Source organism: Octopus bimaculoides, chromosome 4 (genome assembly GCF_001194135.2).
Source record: "Octopus bimaculoides isolate UCB-OBI-ISO-001 chromosome 4, ASM119413v2, whole genome shotgun sequence".
Classification (NCBI taxonomy): Eukaryota; Metazoa; Mollusca; class Cephalopoda; order Octopoda; family Octopodidae; genus Octopus; species Octopus bimaculoides.
Window position 1 is genome coordinate 97,182,981 of NC_068984.1, and position 9,150 is coordinate 97,192,130.

Genomic DNA, 9,150 nt, shown 5'->3' on the forward strand with positions numbered 1-9,150 from the left:
CTGTGTTCCTTTCTGTGGAAGATTGTAGGCTTGAAACATTAAAGACTTTTTCATTTCCCAAGTATTAAACTAATACATCTGTTTGTTGTCTACACCACACCACCTGTCTTTGTCTTTTGTTTTTGTTTTTTTATGAATTCTCCCTATATATATATATATATATACACAACAGGCTTCTTTCAGTTTCTGTCTACCTAATCCACTCACAAAGCTTTGGTCGGCCCCAGGCTATGGTAGAAAACGTTTGCCCATGGTGCCACACAGTGGAACAGAACCTGAAACCATGTGGTTGGGAAGCAAGCTTAATGATGAAAATTTTTGCCAAAACATCAGAAGTAACCTCTTCTGATAGCACATATTTCATAAATTTAGAAATAAAATTTATTTTATTCAGAATGTCTGAATAAATAAATGTCTGAATGATTCCAATCTATGGAGGAAAAAACCTAGAAAAGCAGAAGAAAGTTAAAATGAGTAGATGATAGTGAAAACAAATACATAAGTATGGTTATGATTTTTTTAATGACTTTTGTCAATGTTATGATATTTTTCCTTTTGACATTTGATAGCTGTTACATTTAGCTTACTTTAGAAGCAAATTGCATGTAATTTTGTTTACAGCTGTTAGTTCAGTGTCAATTTTAATATGGAGTACAAAAATGAACATTTTTGCCATATTTTGCATTTTATTTCCATAAAGACAAGAAAGCTGCTGAGGCTCACAAAGAGATATGTGAAGTTTATGGTGTTGATTGCTTAACAGAATGCACATATCAGGAATAATTTTTAAAATTCTGTTCTGGAGATTTTTCTCTCAAAGACGACCAACATTCTGGTCGACCTACTGAAGTTGAGATGACTGAATCAAAGCCATAATTGAATTTGGTTGTCATATAACTGTGAGAGAGATTGCAGATAGGTTAAATGTATCACACACAATTGAAAATCACTTAAAATGTCTTGGACTCATGGAGAAGCTTGATATTTGGATTCTAGATACATTGAAAGAGATTCACTTAACACAACAAATCAATGTTTGTGATATGCATCTCAAACAATAAAATCGACTGTTTTTTTAAATGAATCATTGGTGATGAAAAATGGATTGTCTACAATAACATCAATCGAAAATGGTAATGGTCCAAGTGTAATGAAACAGCACAAGCTACATCAAAAGCTGAATTGCATCAAAAACGGTCATGCTGTCAATTTGGTGGGATTACAAAGGTTTTGTATATTTTGAGCTGCTTCCAAGGAACCAAACAATCAATTCAGATGTTTACTGTCAACAACTAACGAAACTGGAGGAAGCAATCAAAGAATTAGCAAATCGTAAAGGAATCATGTTCCACCATGACAACGTTAGACCACACGTCTTTGCTAACTCATGAAAAATTATTGGAGCTTGGTTGGGAAGTGATGTCACATCCACCAAATAGCCCTGACCTTGCACCATCAGATTCCGAAGTTTGTAAAATTCTTTGAACGGTAAAACTTTCAATAATGATAACCTGAAATTGCACTTACTTTAGTTTTTGACTGATAAAGACCCGAAGTTCTATGAACACAGAATCATGAAGTTGCTAGAAAGTTGGCAAAAAGGTCACCGAACATTATGGAAAATACATAATTGAATAAAGTTCATTCTTTGTATAAAAAAATTACTTTTATTTCACACTAAAAAACCGAAATTACTTTCTTGCCGTCACAATATTCATATGTCAATAGATAGATACAGATTTTCAGTGGGATAAACCATAAGCAATAAATATTATTGCTTCTGCTGTAGACACATGGTTTGAAAATTTGGTGGAGGGAGTTAGCCGATTATATCGATCCTAGTGCTCAGCTGGTACTTATCCATCCTGAGAGGACAAAAGACAAAGTCGACATCGGTGGAATTTGAGCTCAAAACATAAACCCAGAAGAAATGCAGCTAAACACTTTGCCTTACGTGTTAACAATTCTGCCTCAACACTGCCTTATGAAGCAATACATACAATGGTGGAGTTTAGTCTCATATCAACCCTGATCATAAAAACCTGAGGTCAAAAGCGTTCTAGCCATCTTTTAGTAGTATATAAGGTCATATTAACGGATGTTTCTTTTTTGTCCTTATATAAAACAGTCAGGTACGATCTGAGAAAAATCTGACTTTTGTTTAATGCAGGTCGAGTGCCCTCACAGAAATCCCTCGTTAGCTTGTATGTGTAATATAATGATTAATATAGTTGTCTTTCAACTCAAGTAGACATTTTATTTCTCTTCGACGAAGAGTTCTACTCAAAACATCACACTTTCTTTTCGTTCTCACTGTATAACATTATTTCTACTGTTTCGGTTGTTTTAGCATAAGACGGCGAAATAGCCGAATCGTGAGAGTGTTGGATAGAATGTCATACAGTATTCGATCCGACTCGGTTCAAATCTCAGTGAAACAATGTTTGCTTTTCTTTTCTTCAATGTCAAAAAGTACTATTCCACTATTTTTTCACTCTGGGAGACTTGGCTGTGGTTGACCTGGAGAGGGATGGGCAACAACGTTTGGCGATCTTGCGTTTTATATAAACATAACGACGACCAATAGTGAAAGCACTTGCAATGAATGAAGCTGAAAAAGAAATCATAATCGGTATTACACAAGATAATGTGTAGTGCATTTAATGAATGACGTGAACATAGTGTTTGTGAAAATGACGCAAAATAAACTTGTAAATAAGTTGAGAAGGGACTGAAATTTCATGCATTATGTGCTATTTGCTTTAGACCAAACACTGTCTCTTCCATTGTGGCTGTATATAACATTGTATGGTCAGGATTTACAAAATATAGACTAGTTTTCTGTGTAATAGTCAAAAAGTTGTTTTCTTTTCACCTTGTTTGCCATCGCATGTACATTTCTCAAATGAATGGCCACATCTACGTCCAAAGTCACGACAGCGTCCCTACGACATTTTCAGGAATTAAGAGCTTGAGGAAAGTACAAAAATTACTATTTGTCGATGCAGAAATTACAAATATTTTTCGGATTCTACTACTTTACTTGGTTTATTGATAAGATAAGCAACGATAAAAATTAAAAAATACCCAACGACCATTCTGTCACGTGACCGCTACAAGCACCACTGCGACGACCACGAGTGTGACGTATCTGTGGGTTTCTGGTAACTTCCTCCGTCGTCTCACGTTCTCTCTCACACATACATGTAAAACCACCGCCTTCACAAGACTTTAGTACATAAATACACTCACACAGACGTAGTAAATATATATATATATATAGTTATAACATACTGACAAGATTATACCTTCGAAGGAATATTAAGTTTTTTCTTCTTACGAACTTCAGTCAAAACCTCAATTTAACCAAAGTAAGTAATTTCCTCCCTTCTTTCAGAACTACACCGCTGCTCTAAATATTTATATATAATTTATATACACACACAATGCTATATTATAAATATGAAATAATCGTTTGTATATCTATCTGTATAGCAGATACGTGGCTCGTATTTTTCAATACATATGTATACACACACACGCATACATTGCTATATTGCATGTAAGATAGCCGTCTGTACGCATGAAATATGGATTTATATACACGTGTTGTATATATACTTCCTTATAATAAATAAATAAATAAATATATATATGTGTGTGTACATACACACACATTGTGTTCGTAATTTCAGATGTGTGAATACGGTCGACCGGCTTTCTCCTCTTGCCGCCGTTTTCTCTGTCTTCAACCTTGTTAATGTCTACCGCTTCCCTCTATCATAATAGTAAATAAAGGCGATCCTTATTTCTTTGTTTTTATTGTCTCTCGAACACGGACATTGTTCAATCTTCTACAAATAACAACCAAATCTATCTCAGAGCACGCACCTTAACATTTTCAAAAATTGGTTAAAGGACGATGAAATCGTAAGACGCGATGGCCATGGCAGGAATGCCTTTTGTCATAATCCTACTTGATCAGAGAACAGCTGTACGTGGTTGCTCGACCTATTTGAAAAAAAGAGCCAAATCCTCCTCAAATTTATACTTAATTATCTAAAAAGAAATAAAATGAAAAAGTGAATGACATTCGATGAAATAAAATGGATAGTCAAGGCTGAAACGTATGTGACTTTGGTTCTGTTTGATCAGGTTTGATTTAGGGGCTCATAACAAAACAAGACGTTGTTTTTTCAAGTATTCTGAAATACGGCATCTCTGAAGAAAAAATCGTAAAATCGTTAGTGAGTAGGGTCACCTCGAAGCAGGACCCTATCATTAAATGTAACACTGCGCGCGCTTATAACAGACCGTACATTGTATCACACTCGCACACGTGTGTATACACACACACATACACATATATTATATATTTATATATATATATATATATATATATATATATATATCGCTTATAACCAGGGACGGTACTATCAGGTTTAGTAGGTCCCAAACATGTCCAGGATGTTATCAACCGGTTATTGTTACCTATAAGGTTCCATTCCTAATTTATGATAAGGTCTCACTGTGTGTATATATATATATATATATATATATATATATATATATATATATACACATATGTTTGTAATATACACACCATTGATTAGAACTAGCCAAATCACATCGCACTGAGCTAAAAAAGAAAAGGGATGGGTTGTAGATAAAGCAGACTAGGTATGTACAAAAAGATACTGCAGTAAAGTTTGTGATTACAGCTTTATACGATAACAGTTGCCCTAGGGTTAAACGGTGATTGCAACTGTTAAGAGATAGCAGTCAAATTGCCATGTGGTATATATATATATATACTTTATTTAAAAGCAGCAGAAATATAACAAAAAAAATGTTACTCTGAGTTTCACGTTCCCGTTCATCGGACAGTTTTGTTAGATATATATATGTATGTATATATATATATATATATATATATATATATATATATATATATATATATATATATATATCGTCTGTAAAAACATAAATCAGAAAGAAGCACACTCTAAGATAAAGAGCAGCATATATAAAAAATGGGGAAGGCCAGTTTGTGGGATTACCTTAGGTTTCTCGTCCATAAAGGGTTTAGTTTATAGCGTATTGTTAGATCCCAAGACCTTTTAGAAATACACACATCCAAATATTTACTACACATGTGTGTGCATTATAACGATAGATCGCCTAACATCTATCGTTATAATGCACACACATGTGTAGCAAATATTTGCTGTTTGATTCAGGTTCCTGTTGTTGATAAGCCACAAAAATGGCGAAATATCGCTATCCATCACTCCTGAATGGGATCAGAGGTGAGTTGTCTTGCCTGTCTCTGATTTTCAGGTGTTTTAATACCCAGCATAATGTAGGAGTCATCTCTCATGTGCTATACTGCAGTGAACAAACAAAACGCATATGCTGAATATATGCAGTTGATAATGTTTTCAACTCTAGCACTGCTTTTAGTTCGTTATTGAATACACATACACACCTCTCCCCCAATTTCCTCCTTAAGTTTTTCTCACCATCCATCGTCTCTCTGACCCTTCCATTACCTTCATCATCATCATCATTTAACGTCCACCTTCCATGCTAGCATGGGTTGGACGATTTGACTGAGGACTGGTGAACCAGATGGCTACACCAGGCTCCAATCTGATTTGGCAGAGTTTCTACAGCTGGATGCCCTTCCTAACGCCAACCATTCCGAGAGTTTAGTGGGTGCTTTTACGTGCCACCAGCATGAAGGCTAGTCAGGCGGTATTGGCAACAGCTACGCTCAAAATAGTGTATTTTATGTGCCACCTGCGCAGGAGCCAGTCCAGCGGCACTGGCAACGACCTTGCTCGAATGTTTTTTCAAGTGCCAGTAAGGCGACGCTGGTAATGATTATGCTCAAATGGTGCTATTTACGTGCCACTGGCACAGAAACCAGACAGCTGCTCTGGCAATGATCACACTCAGACGGTGCTCTTAGTGCTCCTCTGGTACAGGTGCCATCACGATTTCGATTTCACTTGCCCCCAACAGGTCTTTGCAAGTCGAGTTTAGTGTTCAATGAAGTAGAGGTTGGCATGGGTGCCAGTCGGCGAATTTGGTTCGATTTCAATTTCACTTGCCTCAACAGGCCTTCGCAAGTGGAGTTTAGTGTCCAATGAAGGAAAGGTACGCATAAGTGGGCTGGCTACACCCCTGGCAGAGGCCTCAGATTATGGTCTCACTTGGCTTGCCGGGTCTATCACATACAGCATATTTCCAAAGGTCTTGGTCACAAGTCATTGCCTCGGTGAGGCCTAATGTTCAAAGGTCGTGCTTCACCAACTCATCCCAGGTATTCCTGGGGTCTACCCCTTACACAGGTAACCTCAACCACTAGGGTATGGCACTTTTTCACACAGCTATCCTCATCCATTCTCGCCACATGACCATAACAGCGCAATCATCTCTCTTGCACACCACAACTGATGCTTCTTAGGTTCAACTTTTCTCTCAAGGTACTTACACTCTGTCGAGTTTGCACACTGACACTACACATCCATCAGAGCATACTGGCTTCATTCCTTGGGAGCTTAGGCATGTCCAAAGCGGTCACGGCCCATGTTTCACTGTCATGTAGCATGGCTGTTCATACACATGCGTCATACGGTCTGCCTTTTACTCTGAGCAAGAGGCCCTTTGTCACCAGCAGAGGTAGGAGCTTTCTGAACTTTGCCCAGGCTATTCTTATTCTAGCAGCTACACTTTCAGTGCACCCTCCCCAACTACTAACTTCGTCACCTAGATAACGGAAGCTATCAACTAAGTCTAGTTTTTCTCCCTGAAATGTGGCAGAAGTTGTTTTCTGCACATTTTCAGTGTTTATTGCTCTTGAACATCTGCCACAAACAAAAACTAACTTCCTAGTTAGCCTTCCTTTGATATTGCTGCACCTCTTATGTGTCCATAGCTTACACTGGGTACATCTTATAGAGTTTCTACCTACGCCTTTTCTACAGATTGAGCAGAGCCATCTACCTGAAGGGGTTTGTGTTTTGTCTACCTTCCTACTTATTTGGACTTTGGTTTTAGCTAGGTTGATTCTAAGGCCCTTCGATTCTAGTCCTTGCTTCCACACCTGAAACTTCTCTAGTTCTGATAGTGACTCAGCAATCAGTGCAAGGTCATCAGCATAGAGGAGCTCCCAGGGGCATCCTGTCTTGAATTCCTGTGTTATTGCCTGGAGGACTATGATAAATAGGAGGGGGCTGAGGACAGAATCTTGGTGGACCCCTACCTCTACCCGGAATTCTTCACTGTACTCGTTGCCAACGCTCACCTTACTGACATCGTCTCTGTACATGGCTCACACAGCTCTCACTAACCATTCATCTATCCCTAGTTTCCTCATTGACCACCAGATAAGAGATCGGGGGACCCTGTCAAAGGCTTTCTCCATATCATCAAAAGCCAGGTACAGAGGTTTATCTTTGGCTAGGTGTTTCTCCTGCAGTTGTCTTACCAGAAATATAGCATCAATGGTGCTTTTCCCTGGCACAAACCCAGACTGCATCTCATCTAAACTGAGTCTCTCCCTAATTAGTTGGGCTATGACCCTCTCCATGACTTTCATTACCTGATCCAACAACTTGATACCTCTGTAATTATTTGTATCTAAAGCGTCACCTTTACCTTTGTAGCAGTTGACTTTGGTGCTGCTACACCAGTCATTGCTTATGACTCCTTCATGTATCATCTGATTAACAATATGGGTGACTAGGCTATAGCTGACACTGCCAGATATTTTGAACATCTCTGCAGTGATTCCTGATGGGCCGGGGACTTTCCCTGTCTTCATACTCTTGATCGCTTTATCTACCATGGTACTGTCAACTTGGATAGCTGGTCCCTCTGTTGGGTCAACATTTGGCAGACTATCTTTCTCCCATACATTCTCTTTATTGAGCAACTTTTCATAGTGGTGTCTCAAAACCTCTCTCTTTGTGGCCTCGTTTTGGGCAAGCGTACCATCATCCATGCGGACACATTTCCTACGACATTACGATTCTCTCAAGTCGTTGGTCCTCACGACGCAGAACATTGTAAAATTTTCCTTATCTGCTTCCCCTCTGGCTAAATAAACCTGTTGCCTAGCTTCCCTTCTGGCAGTCTAATACAATTCCCTCCTACCACCATTCTTCCAGTCCTTCCAAGCCTGTTTCTTTTGTCTAATAGCCCTGTCAACAACGTTCCACCACCACGTTATTTTGGGTTGAGAGGGGACTTTGCACCATCCACAGATCTGGTCAGTGGCTCTCAGCAGGTTGTCCCGTAGAAACCTCCAGTTGTCTTCTACATCATGTGAAGCTATATCCCTTTCTATTTCATCAAAGGCTTCAAGTAATAAGTCTCTAAATCTCTGTCCATTTGCAGGATCTTTAAGCTTCCAGACCCTTCTCCTCCATACTGGTTGTCTTCTGGGCAACCACTTAGCCCTGATCCTGAAGTCACTAACTACTAGTCTATGTTGTGGGGTGCATTCTTCGCCTGGGAAGGTTTTGGCATTTATAAGCAGCCATTTTTTCCTTTTCCTGGTGAGGGTGTAGTCAATTTGGCTAGTGTGTCTGCCAGAACGGTATGTGACTGGTAAGTTTTCTGAAGTTAGTATTGCAAACCATAGGGTCATTTGCATCTCAGAACTCCAGCAGCCTGGTTCCCTCCTCATTGCGGGAACCAAAACCATAGCCTGCATGTACGCCATGTACGTCATTCGTCAATGAGATAGTCTGCAAGATATATATATATACTAGCAGCATTACCCGGCGTTGTTCGGGTCTGACTTATTATGCCATCTGCGATGAGTCTTGCTAGGTGAAAATCAACTAAAAAAGAAAGCCTTACAACGAAAAAACCCTTATGATGTAAATATGTTCATAATTCAAAAGACAATGAAATTAATAGGGAAAGTCTGAAGGCTGTTTTGCGTAACATTATTAAGCGTACGTAAATTTCATCCATCTAATTGACTGTACAAATGCTTGTGCAAAACAATTTTTTGCGCTACCCTGATTATACATAGCAGGATAATCCCTTTTCACAGGAGCTAGGACGGCAATTTCTGATGAAGCAATTGCTGGCGATCTGTTGCTACACAGTTCTGCCAGAATTCTATCAGAT

At 38.7% G+C, this 9,150-nt stretch overlaps 1 protein-coding gene across 1 annotated transcript in view; it reads left to right on the forward strand.

The window, feature by feature from the left end:
• Positions 1-3,122: 3,122 nt before the first annotated feature.
• Positions 3,123-9,150, forward strand: part of LOC106876838 (zinc finger protein 706) — a 21,956-nt gene continuing 15,928 nt past the window's right edge. Inside the window, exon 1 of the mRNA XM_014925555.2 lies at positions 3,123-3,371. The gene's annotated coding sequence lies outside the window, so the exon portion shown is untranslated. The remainder of the gene's footprint in view (positions 3,372-9,150) is intronic.